Source organism: Ranitomeya variabilis, chromosome 1, assembly GCF_051348905.1.
Source record: "Ranitomeya variabilis isolate aRanVar5 chromosome 1, aRanVar5.hap1, whole genome shotgun sequence".
NCBI lineage: Eukaryota > Metazoa > Chordata > Amphibia > Anura > Dendrobatidae > Ranitomeya > Ranitomeya variabilis.
In genome coordinates this window covers 314,739,767-314,759,716 of record NC_135232.1, presented here as the reverse complement: position 1 = coordinate 314,759,716, position 19,950 = coordinate 314,739,767, and the positions used below count along the sequence as shown (strand labels likewise).

The window sequence follows — 19,950 nt, the reverse complement described above, 5'->3', positions numbered from 1 at the left end:
AACAGGGCATTCTTGGAAAATTATATGAAAAAGAAGTATATTCCACGCGGCCTCCGTATTCAAATTTTTCCATCCTTTCCGGTTGACAATGAAGGATTTATATCCAAATGGGAGGATGTTTGTGCAGCGCCCCAGAGTCCTGGTCGTTGCAGTACTGTGGCTCCGCCACTATGGGGAGCTATGGTGCGTCTGATGGCACTGAAGGAGTTCATCTGATCAGGTATCACAGACACCAATACATTTCACAGCTGGGCCTCCGGGGGGAGCTAAGGGTGCTATTCATTAGGCCACTCCCCACCATAGTGGGTAAACTGGGGGTCAGGCAGGAAGTTAGATCAGAAAGCTGACTGGGTTGGACCAGACAACACCTTGTGGCAGAGGGTGTTGTAGGGGAAGATACAGTAGGGTCTCTGTCAGGGGTGGGATCCTGACAGAGGCTTGGCAACAAGAAAGAACGTAACGGGACCGTGCCTGCTCCGGGTAGCGGCGGTACCCAAGAAAGGATTAGAAGCGAGATAGATTGTGCTGAGTGAGAAACGAGATCACGCAAAGGAGAGATACCAGTAGGAGTCGTGCTGTAAGACCGAAGCAACATCCTACTGAGGCGCACTACCGGCGGCCGGAACGCCGAGGGAGTATTATAACATTCAGCTTCAAGCAATACTCCAAACAGCGGCAGGACAGTCAGTCTAAGGTGGGCTGTCTAACACATATCACCTATGCAGTCTTGGGGGGCAACTTGTGGAGAGGGGCGACTCTAGGGTCCCGGAAGAGCTCCGAGCCTACCCGTCAAACGGGTGCCGTCCCAACCAGAACATCAGGGAGGGACGGAGGATTAGCAGAACATCATCTAATCGAGTTGTGAGGGAACTTAAGAAACAGACACAACAGTTGTGGGGACTTTCCGTAAGCACAGCAGGGGAGGACCACAACACATAGCGCAAGAAGGAAGGCACCGATTTCCACCTGTGAAGAGAACTCTGGAGGTGCCATTAGACCGGCCGGACTTGTGCAGCCTGGTGAACCGTATTCCGGACTGAGGACCCAGAGATCTTCAGTAAAGAGGTAAAGAGACTGCAACCTGGTGTCCTCGTTATTTACCGCGACCTGCACCCCACAACTGCACCGCCATTATCATCACATCGCATCTATCATTGTGCGCCCCACGACAGGGTCACGGACCGGGGCCTAGCCGCCGTGACAACCCCAGAGCAGAGACTCAGAGGCCCGGTACCGGACACCCCCTCGGCCCTGCGGCGGTGGGGGGCGCTACAATTTGGCGTCACGAACAGGATCTACTTAAGCCTGAAGAATCAGGTCATGTGTGCCTTGGAACTGTGATTTGTTGTGCTTGGACTGTACTTTATTGCAAAGACTGTGCTGCGCCATTTGCCGCCAAAATCCGCCGCCATTGCAGCGCTGAGGAGAGCGCAGGAGAAGAGGAGGGGCGTGAAGTGGGCGTAGGCAAGCTGGAGAGCGCGAATGACAATGGCCGCCCAGTCCAAGTATTTCTGTGTCCTGCGGACGTGTCCGTCAACAGCTGAGGTCCGCCTCCTGATCCTGTTTGGAGGGTGGAGACCATGGAGACGGGGCCGCCCACGAAAGAGACCGCGGGAAGAAGACATTGGAGGAAAAGCAAAAATGGCGATGCCGGAGACCCCGCATGGGAATGATCAGACCTGGAGAGAGGTCGAACAGCCCGATGCAGCCCAAGAGACGCCGTCACCGCAGGAGCTGACCCTTGCCGAGCCAACGATGGGCCAACCTCCCCGGCCGCTATCCGAGGAGTGCCTGGCCGCAGCCGAGGCCCGGCGGATGGCTTCCCGCTTAGAAGCCGAGGCCCGCGTGGTCGCTCGGCTGGGCCGACCAACGGAGGTCCGCTTGTCCCCAGTGTCCCCTGCCTCCTCCATCCAGGCCGCGGCAGAGTGTGAGCTGTGCACCTCGGGCATGAGGCTTCTGCCAGAGGCCGAACATCTGCGGCGTCTCATGGCAGCTTGGCGGGACAGACCTCAGCCTGCCGCCGTGGTGGATCTAACTCGTGTGGACGAAACCCCACTGTCCCACTGGGGTGTAGTGGTCTCCTTCAACTCCCGACATGGGAAGGGAGTCATCCAAGAAATCGGAGAGCCACTGCAGGTCTGCGTTGACCGGGAAGAAGTCGAGCTCTGTGGAGGAAGGTATGACGCAGACCTGGAGCCTGGCGATGCTGTGACCTACACCCGGTGGAGAAGGGAAGCGGGTGGAACAGGCTGGGTAGCTCGGGGTGTCCAGCGGTGTGTCGCTCTGCAGGCTGCTACCGAAGTGCCGGAGGATGAGCCTTCTGAAGGGAAGGAGTCGGAGCCCGTCCCTGCGGAACCCCAGGAGGTCCAGGTTCACCGCGTGCCTCTGGGTCGCGCTTGCCCACAAGCAAGGAGGGCATCCCGGCGAGGGATCCTGTCGCTGTTGGAGCCAGGACCGGCCCTTGCTACACCAAGGCGACCCGTTGGCCAGGTGAGGCCTGGAAGAGGACCACCCTCCACATTACAAGATGAGTAGGATATTACTACTTTATATATGTACATAGTTAACTGTTTGTTTCCCTGCTTTTTGCTGCTTTAAACCCGTCCAGGGCAAACTCTTAAAGGGATCCCCTTGTTGACCCGGGATCCCTATTGTTTTGTTTTTGTTGTTTTTCCAAAGTTTTGCACAAGTTTAAAGTTGAAAAGAACTGCTGAAATCATGAACAGTGCATGATCCGAACTTCTTGTAAATAGTTTGCACCTTATTAAAGGCGCTCCCTACTGGTTTTACTTAAAGAAGGACTCTTTGCGAAGATACCACACTGGAACCTTTGCTGAGTATGGACTGGTAGCTTGAGAAGACGTGCTACCTCATAGAGACTTGGTCCCCTCTTAAAGGGGATGTTCATTTGTTGCACGTAAATGGTGATATTGCTTTAAGACAGATAGCAATAATGTTTGATGAAAGAAAGAGATGATAATGTCTACATGAGTAAGTTATATGTATTTAACTAGTTAATTGTGAAGAAATGCTGATGATGTTCTCGAAAAGGAAAAAGTGAAAGATAGCAGAAGGATGCAGTGGGCCCGTAGGGATAGACGTGGTGTCCAGCATGCATGATCGAAAGATAAAGAGAAGGCTTAATGTTCAATAGAAAATGTTTTGATAATGTTGATAGATAGTTAGGATAGAAGGTAAACCCTGAGTCCTCATAGGAGTCATGTAGAGATGGCTCAGTGCTCTTAAACTGAAAGTAATGTTATGTTCTATACTGTGTATAGTAGTTGAAAAGGCAGTAGGCCCTGGCTGAACGGGGCGGTCCTGTAACTGAAAGGAGAGGCAGTAGGTCTGGTGCCGTTAGGACAGGCGGTCCTGCAGATTTAAAGAAGGAGAACGAAAAAGTTAAATTACCTTATAATGTGATTATAGGAAGGTCTTTAGTGGATACAGAGTGTATGTCCTTAAAGGCAATGTTAAATTATTGTTCAACAGTTTTGCACTTAGTAGAATACCCGGTTGGGTAAGAGTTATTTATAGCATGTTGCTATGATATTTAACCATGTTTGTAACGTTCAAGTGTCCTTACCTCCCATAAAGGGAAGCCTGTTCAAGTATACTTATTGTTATTACACTCAACAAAACTGTATGTCTTTTTGCTAACTTGTATTGTTGTTTTCTTCCCAGTCCCGGAGTACTGTGTTTAACCAGGGGGGAGTGCAGTGCCCCAGAGTCCTGGTCGTTGCAGTACTGTGGCTCCGCCACTAAGGGGAGCCATGGTGCGTTCGATGGCACTGAAGGAGTTCCTCCAATCAGGTATCGCAGACACCAATATGTTTCACAGCTGGGCCTCCGGGGGGAGCTAAGGGTGCTATTCATTAGGCCACTCCCCACCATAGTGGGTAAACTGGGGGTCAGGCAGGAAGTTAGATCAGAAAGCTGACTGGGTTGGACCAGACAACACCTTGTGGCAGAGGGTGTTGTAGGGGAAGATACAGTAGGGTCTCTGTCAGGGGTGGGATCCTGACAGAGGCTTGGCAACAAGAAAGAACGTAACGGGACCGTGCCTGCTCCGGGTAGCGGCGGTACCCAAGAAAGGATTAGAAGCGAGATAGATTGTGCTGAGTGAGAAACGAGATCACGCAAAGGAGAGATACCAGTAGGAGTCGTGCTGTAAGACCGAAGCAACATCCTACTGAGGCGCACTACCAGTGGCCGGAACGCCGAGGGAGTATTATAACATTCAGCTTCAAGCAATACTCCAAACAGCGGCAGGACAGTCAGTCTAAGGCGGGCTGTCTAACACATATCACCTATGCAGTCTTGGGGGGCAACTTGTTGAGAGGGGCGACTCTAGGGTCCCGGAAGAGCTCCGAGCCTACCCGTCAAACGGGTGCCGTCCCAACCAGAATATCAGGGAGGGACGGAGGATTAGCAGAACATCATCTAATCGAGTTGTGAGGGAACTTAAGAAACAGACACAACAGTTGTGGGGACTTTCCGTAAGCACAGCAGGGGAGGACCACAACACATAGCGCAAGAAGGAAGGCACCGATTTCCACCTGTGAAGAGAACTCTGGAGGTGCCATTGGACCGGCCGGACTTGTGCAGCCTGGTGAACCGTATTCCGGACTGAGGACCCAGAGATCTTCAGTAAAGAGGTAAAGAGACTGCAACCTGGTGTCCTCGTTATTTACCGCGACCTGCACCCCACAACTGCACCGCCATTATCATCACATCGCATCTATCATTGTGCGCCCCACAGCAGGGTCACGGACCGGGGCCTAGCCGCCGTGACAACCCCAGAGCAGAGACTCAGAGGCCCGGTACCGGACACCCCCTCGGCCCTGCGGCGGTGGGGGGCGCTACATTTGTAGTAGGGGGTCTAATCAGTTCATGGAATTATTGATTGAACTCAATAAGGATTCTATATCTGCAATTGAAACCGAGATTGATGAACTGTATACCTCTTTTAAACGTGATGCTACTCCCGAGACTATTTCTGCCTTCAATACATCTTTATCTAAAAAATCTGAAGAGTGGGAGACTCAGATAAAAACACTACAGGCAAAAAAACTTGCCAGGGATGCTACTGATTATCAACAAAATAAGGTGTATAGGTGGCGTCACCGCAACACTAGAGGGCGAAACAGAAGATCAGCATCTATGTCATCAGTGTCTTCGGTTGGTGAATCATCTGATAGTTCGCAGTATTCCTTTAAACCGATGAAAACGAGGTTTGGGGGTAACAAACGGAAAGGAGAATATAAGCTGCCGTCAGCTAAACATGGATCATATGAGTCTAAACAGGAACAAAAAAGTGGACCAAAGGTAATTAACCTATCTGAGCATTGTTTTTCTAGTACTGAATTACATTTGTTATCTAAAGGCCTGACATTCTCACCCACTAGTAGATTTGACCCCTTCACGGCGACCAAGGATCTCCATATCTTTGCGAGGTCTCTTATCTTTAAGAAGTGGTTCCACAACGAGGACACTAGGCGTAATTTTCCTTTACCAGATGAACAAGAAGCTTTACGGATTCTTGAAGAACTCAGCAAAGAACATGACCTACCACCTTTAGGTATTTTACCATCTTCATTAAAACAAAAATCTCAGAAATTTCCCCCCTTGTCGGTGTGTTCAAACATTGAAATTTTTGTTCAACTTGTTGCCGGAGATTTTGAAAAGATACCTAAAACCATTTATAGGGATAATCTGACCATCTCTGAGCGCGCTGGCCTTAAACATCTTAAAAAACTTGATGACGTAGTATTCAAACCCGCCGACAAGGGTGGTAATGTGGTGGTGTGGCCATGTAAAATGTATGAGAGTGAAGCATATCGACAATTGAGAGATCCGTCTTGTTACAAGAAGCTTACTTATAACCCCATGTCTTCATACAGGGATCTCCTTGGTAAAATTCTTCGGTCAGCGGTGGACAAAGAGGTCATTACTCAGGATACATGCAACATTCTCTGCACTAAGGACCCATCTGTTCCAACTCTATACCTTTTGCCAAAAGTCCACAAAGACATAAAAAAAACCCCAGGTAGGCCCATTATTTCTGGGGTGGGGGGTCTAACAGAGAATGTTGGCAAGTATATTGATTCTTTCCTTAAACCTCTTGTTGAAACTATTCCTTTTTTTTTTACGGGATACGTCGGACTTCTTGTGTAGAGTGGACTCCATACACATGGACGAGGACATGCTTCTTGTCACGTGTGATGTGGAGTCCCTCTACACAAGTATTCGACATCATGATGGTTTAAAGGCCGTCAAATACTTTCTTTCCATGACTAATTTTTCACATGAGGAGATAGAGTTTTTGTTACAGCTTTTGGATTTTCTCCTTACCCATAATTTTTTTCCTTTTAACGGGTCCTTCTACCTACAGCTCCAGGGAACAGCCATGGGGGCGGCCTGTGCGCCCTCCTATGATAATCTGTTCCTGGGGCTGTGGGAGAGGGACCTGTTCTCGTCAGATCAGGGTTCGTCGATGGACCGGGTTATTCTTTGGGCACGGTACATCGACGATATTTTCCTGATCTGGCGAGGTACCCCGTTTGAGTTGGAGGAGTTCTTTTTAAATCTCAATAACAATCCCTGCAACATTAAACTGACGTATAAATATCATACTTGCCAAATCGAGTTTTTGGATGTAATGGTAAAGAAGGATAGTACGGGTTTACTGCAGACAGATTTATTTCGGAAAGAAACTGCAGTTAACTCTATTTTGCATGCTACATCATCTCATCCAACACATGTAGTGAGGTCAGTCCCGGTCGGCCAATTCTTGAGGCTTAGACGCCTTTGTTCCACTAATTTTGATTTCGAAGAACGTGCAAAGGAAATGAGGGATAGGTTTTGTGAACGGGGTTACAGCAAACGTTCTATCAAATATGCTTATAATCGTGCAAAAAATGCCAATCGCCATGATCTGATGTTCTCTAAAAAAACAAAACCACAAATGGATTCCCCAAGAATGGTGACACGTTACCACTCACAGTGGCAAATGATGTATGAGATCATGCAGAAACCGGCCGGTATTATTGGCGGATAAAACATTAAGACAATACTTACCTGATAGACCGGTTGTCACCGCTCGTAGATGTGACAACCTGCGTGACCATCTGGTTAAGAGTGTCTACTCACCGACCAACCAACCCCAAGTCTTTGGTTATAAGGGTAAAAGTGGGACTAAGATATGGGGATGCAGCCCTTGTGGGAAATGCATCGCTTGTCCCAATATTGAAAAAACTAAGGAGTTCCTTTCTTCTGATGGACGTATCTTTGTAATTACGCATTCAATTAATTGCTCTACACAAACCGTAATTTATCACGCTACCTGTCCCTGTTCTCTAATCTATATAGGCCTGACTACGCGCACTTTGAAGATTAGAGTCAGGGAACATGTGCGTGATATTATTGCAGCAGCTAAAGTAGAGGATTTGGAACAACTAAAGACAATTCCAAGACATTTCAAGCAATATCATGCCTGTGATCCATCTGGTCTCCGAGTTAAAGGTATTGACCATATTATATCCAATCTTCGTGGGGGTAACCTCAGCCGCCGTCTTGCTCAAAAAGAAGCAAAATGGATTTGGACCCTACGTACTCTCCATCCTAATGGTTTTAACGAATCCCTGAGCTTCGCCCATTTTAGTTAGTTTCCTGACCTCGTGCAATTAGTGTTTTTGTATATATACATTATATATCTTTTAATGGCATCCTTTTGCTTTGGTTTTAATTATGTTGTCTTTGTATGTTTTTATTGTTTTTATTATTATACTAATTTGTGCTACTTTATATGCCCTTTTAGTATGACCATGGCCTTGGTGGTATACATCTCTCTCCCAATATATTGAAGTAGGAGTATTGGATGAAGAATCACTACCGAACCAACTATTTATATATGGGACTGTATTTTGTGGTTATAATTGAAGCACGGACCATCTGAATATGTTTATCCGCTATTCCTCATGTTTACCTATTTCTAAAGGACTTTTTATATTTTTTTTGTATTGGTCTCATTTTATTAGCATTTTTTGCACGTTTTCTAAAATACTGTTTTTGGACTGTTACTGTGTTACAGTTGTTTAGTATATGTGATGATTTTCATGTAATAGTATTTACTATATGTATATTTCTTTTGTGTATATTTATATATGGACACAATATATGTATGGGTATTTATATGCTCAAGCAGTACTATGTATATCTTACTCAGTAAGGTCTTTTTATGTATGATTTAATACACGGTTTTTCTCATTTTTTTATATATTTTGTTTATCTTTCACTTGGTTTTTATATATTTCTCCTATGGATATTTTGATCTTAATCACCTATTTCCTTAATATGGTATACGTAATGATATGTTTATATCGGATTTTGTGCACTAATATAATATATTTATTGAAATCTTTTGTTCACACAATTACGTACTTTTTTGTCACTTTCATTTGGTGTCATTTTTGGTTGGTGGTACTTTATTTATTCCTGCACAGGTAGTTTGTCACGATATATCTCCTTTTTTATTCTTTATTCTTATTTTATTATTTATATTTTTTATGTGAGTTATAACACATTATCTATCTCTTGTAGTTTTTATATTCTCTTTGTTGGATGTCACATAGCCACTACAGTTGTTCCAACTATATTCATATAGCGTACATTATGTAGTATTGCTACTGTGCTCTGTATTTTGTTTGATATGATAATATGATGGTAATTGCGTTTTATTTGTGTATTCCATATATCGGACCTTGTTGTCTCTGTGCGCATATGTACTGGCACCCCTGCTGTCATTGCCGTGACGGCGTCTTTTATGGCTGTGGACGGAGTTCGGGAGGCCGCTCCATGTTCGCGCTGGCTTCAGCGCGTCCCTGGTTGCCTCTTCCCGGTGCTCCGCCCTCACCCATGACGCACTCGCTGACTTTGCCGGGCGGGGCTATGTCCAGTCACATGCGCCGTCTTTTGACCACAGGGTCTAAGATATACTACAAATACCGGCACTCCTTGCGGCTTGGTTTCCGGTCAGGTGTGTATAGACATCCTCCTTCATTGGCCATTACTCATATAAAATGGGCTTATTCCTGATGTGATGCCACTCCCCCTGAGGAAGGCACTCTGCCGAAATGCGCATAGGGGTTGCGGCGTCTCCAAACACGTGTTGGTAAGATCTATGTACATTTATTTAAGCTGACCACATGGACTGTTTTAGCTGTACATTTGGGTTTTATGTACTACCTGGGTAGTTAGGACTTCGCTTGCGGTCTTTTTGCCCTTAGTCTTTATACTATGTCCTCTTACTTATAACCCATGGTCTAGAATCCATATTTGTCACTGTTTGCACATTTGGGATTTATGTTTCATAACATTTGGGATAGTTATTTATATTCAAGGATTTATTATTGGCGATTTTTTTTTAATCTCCCTCTGTCTATGATCCATTATCCCTACCCAATTCCTTTGTGGTATGCTTTGTGATTACATTTTTTGCAAATATCTTACCCTCCTATTGGTGACGCCTTCTGTTGTTATTCTTGGTTCACTAAGCACTATTGGCTATAATATTTGAATTGACTTTTTATGCATCAATAAAGTTTTCTACCATTGTTCTATAATACGTGTCTCCGTGTATGTTTATATATAAAATGTTGCATGCACGCCACTCAGGCCTATTTCATTATTTTTTTTTATTTTTATTTTTTTTAATTCAGTGGGACCATGGTTGAAAAGCAATGTCTGACTTTCATTTGCTCATTTTCAGAGATTTATTTTATGTATTATTACTTTTGTCAGATTCAAGTTATTTCTGTGACTTATTGTGGGTTTTTCTGTCATTAACCCCTTAGTGACAGAGCCAATTTGGTACTTAATGACCGAGCCAATTTTTACAATTCTGACCAGTGTCACTTTAAGAGGTTATAACTCTGGAACGCTTTATCGGATAACGCTGATTCTGAGATTGTTTTTTCGTGACATGTTGTACTTCAAGTTAGTGGTAACATTTCTTCGATATTACTTGCAATTATTTATGAAAAAAATGGAAATATGGCGAAAATTTTTAAAATTTTGCAATTTTCAAACTTTGTATTTTTATGCCCTTAAATCAGAGAGATATGTCACAAAAAAATAGTTAAAAATAACATTTCTCACATGTCTACTTTACATCAGCACAATTTTGGAATCAATTTTTTTTTTTGTTAGGGAGTTATAAGGGTTAAAAGTTGACCAGCAATTTCTCATTTTTACAACACCATGTTTTTTTAGGGACCACATCACCTTTAAAGTGATTTTGAGGGGTCTATATGATAGAAAATAACCAAGTGTGACACCATTCTAAAAACTGCACCCCTCAAGCTGCTCAAAACCACATTCAAGAAGTTTATTAACCCTTTACGTACTTCACAGGAACTAAAACAATATGGAAGAAAAAAATGAACATTTAACTTTTTTTTGCAAACATTTTACTTCAGAACCATTTTTTTTAATTTTCACAAGTGTAAAAACAGAAATTTAACCACAAATTTTGTTGTGCAATTTTTCCTGAGTACGCCGATACCCCATATGTGGAGGTAAACCACTGTTTGGGCGCACCGCAGAGCTTGGAAGTGAAGGAGCACCGTTTGACTGTTTCAATGCAGAATTGGCTGGAATTGAGATCGGACGCCATGTCGCGTTTGGAGAGCCCCTAATGTGCCTAAACAGTGGAAACCCCCCACAAGTGACACCATTTTGGAAACTAGACCCCCCAAGGAACTTATCTAGATGTGTGGTGAGCACTTTGAACCCCCAAGTGCTTCACAGAAGTTTATAACGTAGAGCCGTGAAAATAAAAAATCGCATTTGTTTTCACAAAAATGATTTTTTCGCCCACAAATTCTTATTTTCACAAGGGTAACAGGAGAAATTAGACCACAAAAGTTGTTGTGCAATTTCTCCTGAGTACGTCGATACCCCATATGTGGAGGTAAACCACTGTTTGGGCGCACCGCAGAGCTTGGAAGTGAAGGAGCACCGTTTGACTTTTTCAATGCAGAATTGGCTGGAATTGAGATCGGATGCCATGTCGCGTTTGGAGAGTCCCTGATGTGCCTAAACAGTGGAAACCCCCCACAAGTGATACCATTTTGGAAACTAGACCCCTTAAGGAACGTATCTAGATGTGTGGTGAGCACTTTGAACCCCCAAGTGCTTCACAGAAGTTTATAACATAGAGCCGTGAAAATAAAAAATCTCATTTTTTCTACAAAAATGATCTTTTTGCCCCCAAATTTTTATTTTCACAAGGGTAACAGGAGAAATTAGACCACAAAAGTTGTTGTGCAATTTCTCCTGAGTACGTCGATACCCCATATATGGGGGTAAACCACTGTTTGGGCGCACCACAGAGCTTGGAAGAGAAGGAGTGTCGTTTTACTTTTTCAATGTAGAATTGGCTGGAATTGAGATCGGACGCCATGTCACGTTTGGAGAGCCGCTGATGTGCCTAAACAGTAGAGACCCCCCACATATGACACCATTTTGGAAACTAGACCCCTTAAGGAACTTATCTAGATGTGTGGTGAGCACTTTAAACCCCCAGGTGCTTCACAGAAGTTTATAACGTATAGCCGTGAAAATAAAAAAATCGCATTTTTTCTACAAAAATGATCTTTTTGCCTCCAAATTTTTATTTTACCAAGGGTAACAGGAGAAAATGGACCCCAGAGGTTGTTGTACAATTTGTCTTGAGTACGCCGACACCCCATATGTGGGGGTAAACCACTGTTTGGGCGCATGGCTGAGCTCGGAAGCAAAGGAGCGCCATTTGACTTTTCAATGCAAAATTGACTGGAATTGAGATCGGACGCCATGTCGCGTTTGGAGAGCCCCTGATGTGCCTAAACAGTAGAAACCCCCCAAAAGTGACCCCATTTTGGAAACTAGACCCCCCATGGAACTTATCTAGATGTGTAGTGAGAACTTTGAATGCCCAAGTGCATCACAGAAGTTTATAATGCAGAGTCGTGAAAATAAAAAATATATATTTTTTAACAATAAAGATTTTTTAGCCCCCAAGTTTTTATTTTCACAAGGGTAACAAGAGAAATTGGACCCCAAAAGTTGTTGTCCAATTTGTCCTGAGTATGCTGGTACCCCATATGTGGGGGTAAACCACTGTTTGGGCGCACGGCAGAGCTCGGAAGGGAAGGAGCGCCATTTTGGAATGCAGACTTTGATAGAATTGCCTGCGGGCGTTATGTTGCGTTTGCAGACCCCTAATGTACCTAAACAGTAGAAACCCCCAACAAGTGACCCCATTTTGGAAAATAGACCCCCCAAGGAACTTATCTAGATATGTGGTGAGAACTTTGAATGCCCAAGTGCTTCACAGAAGTTTATAATGCAGAGTAGTGAAAATAAAAAATATTTTTTTTCCCACAAAAAAGATTTTTTTAGCCCCCAAATTTTTATTTTCACAAGGGTAACAAGAGAAATTGGACCCCAAAAGTTGTTGTCCAATTTGTCCTGAGTATGCTGGTACCCCAGATGTGGGGGTAAACCACTGTTTGGGCGCACGGCAGAGCTCGGAAGAGAAGGAGCGCCATTTTGGAATTCAGACTTTGATAGAATTGTCTGTGGGTGTTATGTTGCGTTTGCAGAGCCCCTGATGTACCTAAACAGTAGAAACCCCCACAAGTGACCAAATTTTGGAAACTAGACCCCCTAAGGAATTTATCTAGATATGTGGTGAGAACTTTGAAAGCTTTAACTTTAGCCCCCGTCGTCACAAAAAAAGTTCAATGTAACCTTTTTTTTGTACGTCGCGTCCGCCATTTCCGCGCATGCGTGGCCGTAACTCTGCCCCCTCCTCCCCAGGACATAGACTGGGCAGTGGATGCGTTGAAAAACTGCATCCGCTGCCCACGTTGTGCACAATTTTCACAACGTGCATCGGTACGTCGGGCCGACGCATTGCGACCGCCCCGTACCGACGCAAGTGTGAAAGAAGCCTAAGGCTACTTTCACACTAGCGTCGTACTCGGCCCATCGCAGTGTGTGTCGGGCCGACGTACCGACGCTAGCGTTGTAAGCGCCGCACAATGGGTGCAGCGGATGCTGTTTTTTCAACGCATCCGCTGCCCCATTGTGATGTGCGGGGAGGCGGGGGCGGAGTTCCGGCCACTCATGCGCGGTCGGAAATGGCGGACACGTCGCACAAAAAAGTTACATGTAGTTTTTTTTGTGTCGACGGTCCGCCAAAGCACGACGCATCCGTCGCACGACGGATGCGACATGTGGCAATCCGTCGCAATGCGTCGCTAATGCAAGCCAATGGAGAAAAAACGCATCCTGCAAGCACTTTTGCAGGATGCGTTTTTTCTCCAACGACGCATTGCGACGGAAGCCAAAAAACGCTAGTGTGAAAGTAGCCTATCCCTAACCCTAGCCCTAACCCTAAATTTAGCCCCAACCCTAACCCTAACTCTAACCCTAACCCTAACTCTAACCCTAACCCTAACCCTAACTCTAACCCTAACTCTAACCCTAACCCTAACCCTAACTCTAACCCTAACCCTAACCCTAATTTTAGCCCCAACTTGTCTTCTCCTGCCGGCCGGCAGATGGCAGCAGATGGCGGGCGCACTGCGCATGCGCCCGCCATGATGAAAAAGCCGGCTGGCAGGAGAAGACAGAAGAGGACCCAGGGACACCAGGTGAGTATGTTAGGGTCCCCGAATCCCCCTATTTCTCTGTCCTCTGATGTGCGATCACATCAGAGGACAGAGAAATAACTGATCGCTTTTTTTTTTTTTTTTGCGGTCGCCGGTAAACTGTTAATTACCGGCGATCGCAAAGCAGGGGTCGGTGCAAACCGACCCCGATCATGTTCTTTGGGGTCTCGGCTACCCCCGGCAGCTGAGACCCCAAAGATCTTCCGGGTGCCGGGCGGCGGGCGTACTGCGCGTGCGCCCGCCATTTTTTCCCGGAAAAAAGATGGCGGCGCCCATCGGGAGCCACGAGGAGCACCGGGGGAGGTAGGTAAGTATCGGGGGGCTATTGGGGGCCATCGGGGACCACATTTCTCTGTCCTCCGATGTGCGATCACATCGGAGGACAGAGAAATTAAACGGCAAATCGCGTTTTTTTGTTGTTGTTGCGACCGCCGGTAAACGGTTAATTACCGGCGATCGCAACTCGGGGGTCGGTAAAAACCCCCCGAATCATGTTCTCTGGGGTCTCGGCTACCCTCGGCAACCGAGACCCCAGAGAAAATCCGACTCTGGGGGGCGCTATTCACTTTTTCCACAGCGCCGTTAATTAACGGCGCTGTGGTTTAAGTACCCTTAGCGGCCGCCGTTAAAAGGCGTATCGGCGGTCGTTAAGGGGTTAAACGAGGGGCACCAACAATTTTGACCACGTGTGAAAGTAAGTTAATAAATTGGTGGTAGTGGGTTGCCTGGTAGTATCAATGGGGCCTGTGTCATCAGGTCATTCACATAATGTCCACAGTGAACACAGGGTACACTAAGCTTATGTAATTTATGCCTCTCTATTATATTTGTTAATGGGTATTTGTTTTATCAATGTTATATTATTTACTTGGCTCGGGGTATAAAATATTTTCATTTTATAAACTTTTGTTGGTGAGCTTTCTTTGCTGACGGTCTCTTAGAATCTACGTAAGGGCATTGTTATTGTGCGGTGTTCTTATCGGTTGATATTGCTGCAGCACCCCAGAGTCCTGGTCGTTGCAGTAACGTTGCTTCTCCACCAGGGGGAGTGATGGGACGTCTGATGGCACTAAAGGAGTTCACCTGACCAGGTATCACACACACGCTACACTTCACACTCCGGCCACCAGGGGGAGCAAAAGGCCCTATCTATTAGGCCACTCCTCACATATGGGTAAAACTGGGGGTCGGATAGGAAGTTAGCCTGGGAGAGTTCCAGGGAGGACCTGTCAGGAGTGGGACCCTGACAGCGGCCTAGTACAGACAGATCGTTACGGAGCTGCACCTGCACAGCATAGCGGCAGTCTCTTAAGAAAGGACACGAAGCTAAGTATATTGTGGAGAAGTGAGAAACGAGATCACAGCACAAAGAAGATAGAACCAGAAGGAGTCCTGCCATAAGATCGGTAACATCCTTCTGAGGCGTGTAGCCGGTGGCCGGAACACCGAGGGAGTAATAGGCTCTACGCATTACTTCAATCCACGGCAGGGCAGTGAATTCCAAGTTGGCTGTCCAACTTTTACACCTAATGAAGACAACGGAGGCAATTGTGGGAGAGGGGCGTCTCTAGGGTCCCTATAAAATAGCTCCAGGCCTACCCCGTCATACGGGTGCGTCCTATCCATACCATCTGGGGGACGGAGAGAGAACATCAGAAACAGATACGACAGTTGGGAGGACTATCCCGTGGTGCTCAGCAGGGAGGTACTACAACACACAGGCGCTAGTAGGAAGACTACTGATTTCCACCTGCAAAGGGAACTCTGGATGTGCCTTTGGACCGGCTGTTCTCAGCCAGCCCTGTTAGCAGTGCTCTGGATTGCGGATGCTGAAGCCTTCAGTAAAAAGGTAAAGAGACTGCAACCCTGTGTCCTTGTTCTTTATTGCACCTTGCCCATATATAAACTCTTTTACTGGACACCCCTGAGGGCCACAGACCGGGTCAGCCACCGTGACATCCCCAGAACCGAGACCGAGGGACCCGGTACCGAGTATCCCATTGCCCTACACTGAGGGGTGCTCCATTTTGGCGTCACGAACAGTATCTACTTAAGCCTGAGAATCAGGTTATGTGTGCCTTAGAACTGTGTCTGAATTGTGCTTGAACCGTAATTTATTGCAAAGACTGTATTGCCAATTGCCGCCAAAATCCGCCATTACCGCGCCGTGTGGAGTGCGAGGGGGAGGAGCCGCAGCTTCGTGGGCGGAGTCAGCCGAAAAGAGCGCGAAGCAGGAGGACGGGTGCCGATTGCAGAAAGGAACCCCGACCCCCACCAGGTTATCGGAGGGGGGAGAGCAGCCATGTCCGATCCAGGAGGGGAGGTGGCGGTGGTCGCAGCCGCAGACGCAGAAGCACCTCCAGGCCCCGCAATAGGTGCAGCCGCAGGCCTTGTACCGCCGCTGGGTTCCGCGGAACTTGCCGCTCCTCTCAGCCAGCCGGGCACTGCCGCAGCTACAGCGGCCATTATGCCATTCTCTATGCCGTACATACCTGGAGCGGCCTGGCTCCCACGATACTCTGGAGAATCGCATACACTAACTGATTTTAAAGAAGGGATCTACAGTCTGCTTAAGTTTTATCCCCTGACGGAGCCTCAGAAAGTTCATATGGTAACAGGCCAACTCTTTGAAGCGGCTCTGAGAGAAGTGGAGTCCTGGCCCGCCGCGGATAAGAACTGCGCAGCAGGTCTCTGCAAAGCTTAAAACCACCTTTGACACCTGCACAGCTACAGAAATTAAGTTGACGTTCTATGGGTGCAAGCAGAGGCCGCAGGATAGCTTACGGGACTATGCCCTTAATCTCCAGGAGGCACTGTGGGGCATCAAGCAGATTGACCCAAACAGCATGCAAGATGAGGATAAACTCCTAAAGGAGCGGTTCATCGAGGGGCTCCTGTGCAGTCACCAAAGGGCCCAACTGCACTTCCTGGCCATGCAGAATTCAGACCTGACTTTCACGCAATTTAAAGATAAAGTCATCCAGGTGCTACAGGAGCAACAGCCCAGCCGCGCAGTACTTCCCAGGCGTCAAGCCCTCACGAACCACCAGGAGGTGGCACCAGATGTTCCAGTTTCTGCTGAGGTCGATGCCCAGATCCTGGAAGACGATTCCCCTGCAGGACTATGCCTCCAGATGCAGGAGCTGACCAAGAGCGTTGCTGCCCTAACCCGGACCGTACAGTCCCTACAGGAGGCCCCCAAGGAGAAGATCCAGCTGGCTTCCAGACCGGAGGTTGTCCCCTGGCAGCGACAGAGGAGGATTCCGCCGACCAGAGGCAGAGACGACGATCGCTTTCATCGGGATGGACGACCTATCTGCCGCCGCTGTCACCAGGTGGGCCACCTTGCAAGGTACTGTCATTTAAACGAGCAACCCCTGGGGCAGAGGGCCAACCCCCAGGAGTAGGACGACCAGGCCCGCAAAATAGGACAGCCAAATATATTGGAGGACGACCCGTTCTCCCCATTGTGATTGACGGTATCCCCATGAACTCTTTGTTGGACACCGGATTTCAGGTGACCACCATGCCTTACATCCTATATAAACGATATTGGGAGGACACCGACAATACTCGTGGCCCCGATGATGATTTCAACATAATAGCCAGCAATGGTCAGCCATTGCCACAAGTGGGGTACAAAGAGGTCACCATTAAGGTGGGGCAGGTAGAATTGGAGGCCCAAGGAATTGTAATTGTTGATATTGACCGACGTGAATGTAACCCCATGATGACCATTGGTACCAATGTCATAGAAAATTGTCTTGCAGAGGTTATTGTCTTGTTACAGCAGGTAGCAGAAACAGCTGGTTACAGTGAACAACGTGCCCTGCAGAAAGAAATCAGAGCTCTGATGCAGAGACAACAGGTCGAGCTGACTGGTGGTGAAATTGGCCGTGTCACAGTGAGTGATTCAATTCCCATTGTAATCCCTCCCAGGAGTGAAATGTTAATATGGTGTCGGGCAGCAATAGGCCTCAGGGGTAAGGACTACCAGGCCCTGGTAGAACCTGTATATTCAGATAGTAGGCCTACCCTCCTGACCGCCAGGGGAGTGGTTGAAGTCCGCAAGGGGAGGGTGCCAGTACGTGTCCTTAACTGTGGAGAGGAAGAGGCCCACCTAACCAAATATGCCACACTTGCCAAACGGTTTACTGTTGGTAGTAATGCGGTACAGACACCAGAACCCTTGGTCCCCTCCAACCAGGCAGAGGACAATGGCTCTGCAGGGCAAACGGGTGATTGGTGTCGGGAATTGCACGTGGGCACTGATTCTTCCCCATCACACCAGAAACAGGGGGCCTACAGGGTGGTTCTTGAGTATGAGCGGGTATTCAGCAAGCACTCCCCAGATTTTGGGCAGGTAAAAGGGATTCAACATCACATCCCCACAGGAGAACATCCACCCGTAAAAGCTCATTATCAGTCTGCCAAGGACATGTTGCGAGAGATGAAGGAGGAAGAGGTAGTGAGAGACAGTTGTAGTCCCTGGGCAGCTCCATTAGTCCTCATCAGGAAGAAGGATGGTACAATGAGGATGTGCGTTGATTATAGACAGCTAAACCGCATTACACATAAGGATGCATACCTACTGCCCAGGATAGAGAAGTCCCTGGCTGCTTTAAAATCTGCGAATTACTTCTCTACCTTTGATCTCACCAGTGGGTACTGGCAGGTTCCCGTGGCAGAGGCGGACAAGGAAAAGACGGCCTTCACAATGCCAATGGGTCTCTGCGAGTTCAACTACATGCCCTTCGGACTGTGCAACACCCTGGGAACGTTCCAGAGGATGATGGAGTGCTGTTTGGGACACAAGAACTTTGAAACCGTGTTGCTATATCTGGACGATGTCATTGTCTTCTCCAATGTCTGCTGTTTTAAATTTGCACTTACTGGACTGGGAGTCATAGACTATGCATGACCAAGACTTTGAGCTTAGGATAAGGAATGTTAAATTATTGTTAGAACACTTAATAGATAGTATACCTTTAGTGGGTACCTGCTCTTACGCCCTTAAAGGAAAAGTTAAATCGTTGTTGTAGGATTGCACTATCTAAATATGTTTTGTTGGTAACGTTCAAGTGTCCTCACCTCCCATAAAGGGAAGCACTGTTAAAATTTACTTGTTTATAGTATTCTAAAATTTTGTATGGCTTTTGCTGACATGTATCGTTGTTCTTCTTTTCCCAGTCCGGGAGTACTGGATTTAATGGGGGGGAGTGCAGCGCCCCAGAGTCCTGGTTGTTGCAGTAACGTCGCTTCTCCAACAGGGGGAGTGATGGGACGTCTGATGGCACTAAAGGAGTTCACCTGACCAGGTATCACACACGCTACACTTCACACTCCAGCCACCAGGGGGAGCAAAAGGCCCAATCTATTAGGCCACTCCTCACATATGGGTAAAACTGGGGGTTGGATAGGAAGTTAGGGAGAAAGCAGCCTGGGAGAGTTACAGGGAGGACCTGTCGGGAGTGGGACCCTGACAGCGGCCTAGTACAGACAGATCGTTACGGAGCTGCACCTGCACAGCATAGCGGCAGTCTCTTAAGAAAGGACATGAAGCGAAGTATATTGTGGAGAAGTGAGAAACGAGATCACAGCACAAAGGAGATAGAACCAGAAGGAGTCCTGCCATAAGATCGGTAACATCCTTTTGAGGCGCGTAGCCGGTGGCCGGAACACTGAGGGAGTAATAGGCTCTACGCATTACTTCAATCCACGGCAGGGCAGTGAATTCCAAGTTGGCTGTCCAACTTTTACACCTAATGAAGACAATGGAGGCAAGTGTGAGAGAGGGGCGTCTCTAGGGTCCCTATAAAATAGCTCCAGGCCTACCCCGTCATACGGGTGCGTCCTATCCATACCATCTGGGAGACGGAGAGAGAACATCAGAAACAGATACGACAGTTGGGAGGACTATCCCGTGGTGCTCAGCAGGGAGGTACTACAACACACAGGCGCTAGTAGGAAGGCTACTGATTTCCACCTGCAAAGGGAACTCTGGATGTGCCTTCGGACCGGCTGGTCTCAGCCAGCCCTGTTAGCAGTGCTCTGGATTGCGGATGCTGAAGCCTTCAGTAAAAAGGTAAAGAGACTGCAACCCTGTGTCCTCGTTCTTTATTGCACCTTGCCCATATATAAACTCTTTTACTGGACACCCCTGGGGGCCACGGACCGGGTCAGCCACCGTGACATCCCCAGAACCAAGACCGAGGGACCCGATACCGAG

At 47.2% G+C, this 19,950-nt stretch overlaps 1 protein-coding gene across 1 annotated transcript in view; it reads right to left on the bottom strand.

The window, feature by feature from the left end:
- Nucleotides 1-19,950, bottom strand: part of LOC143816657 (TPR repeat-containing protein DDB_G0287407-like) — a 105,439-nt gene that overhangs the window by 72,725 nt on the left and 12,764 nt on the right. The window lies entirely within an intron of this gene.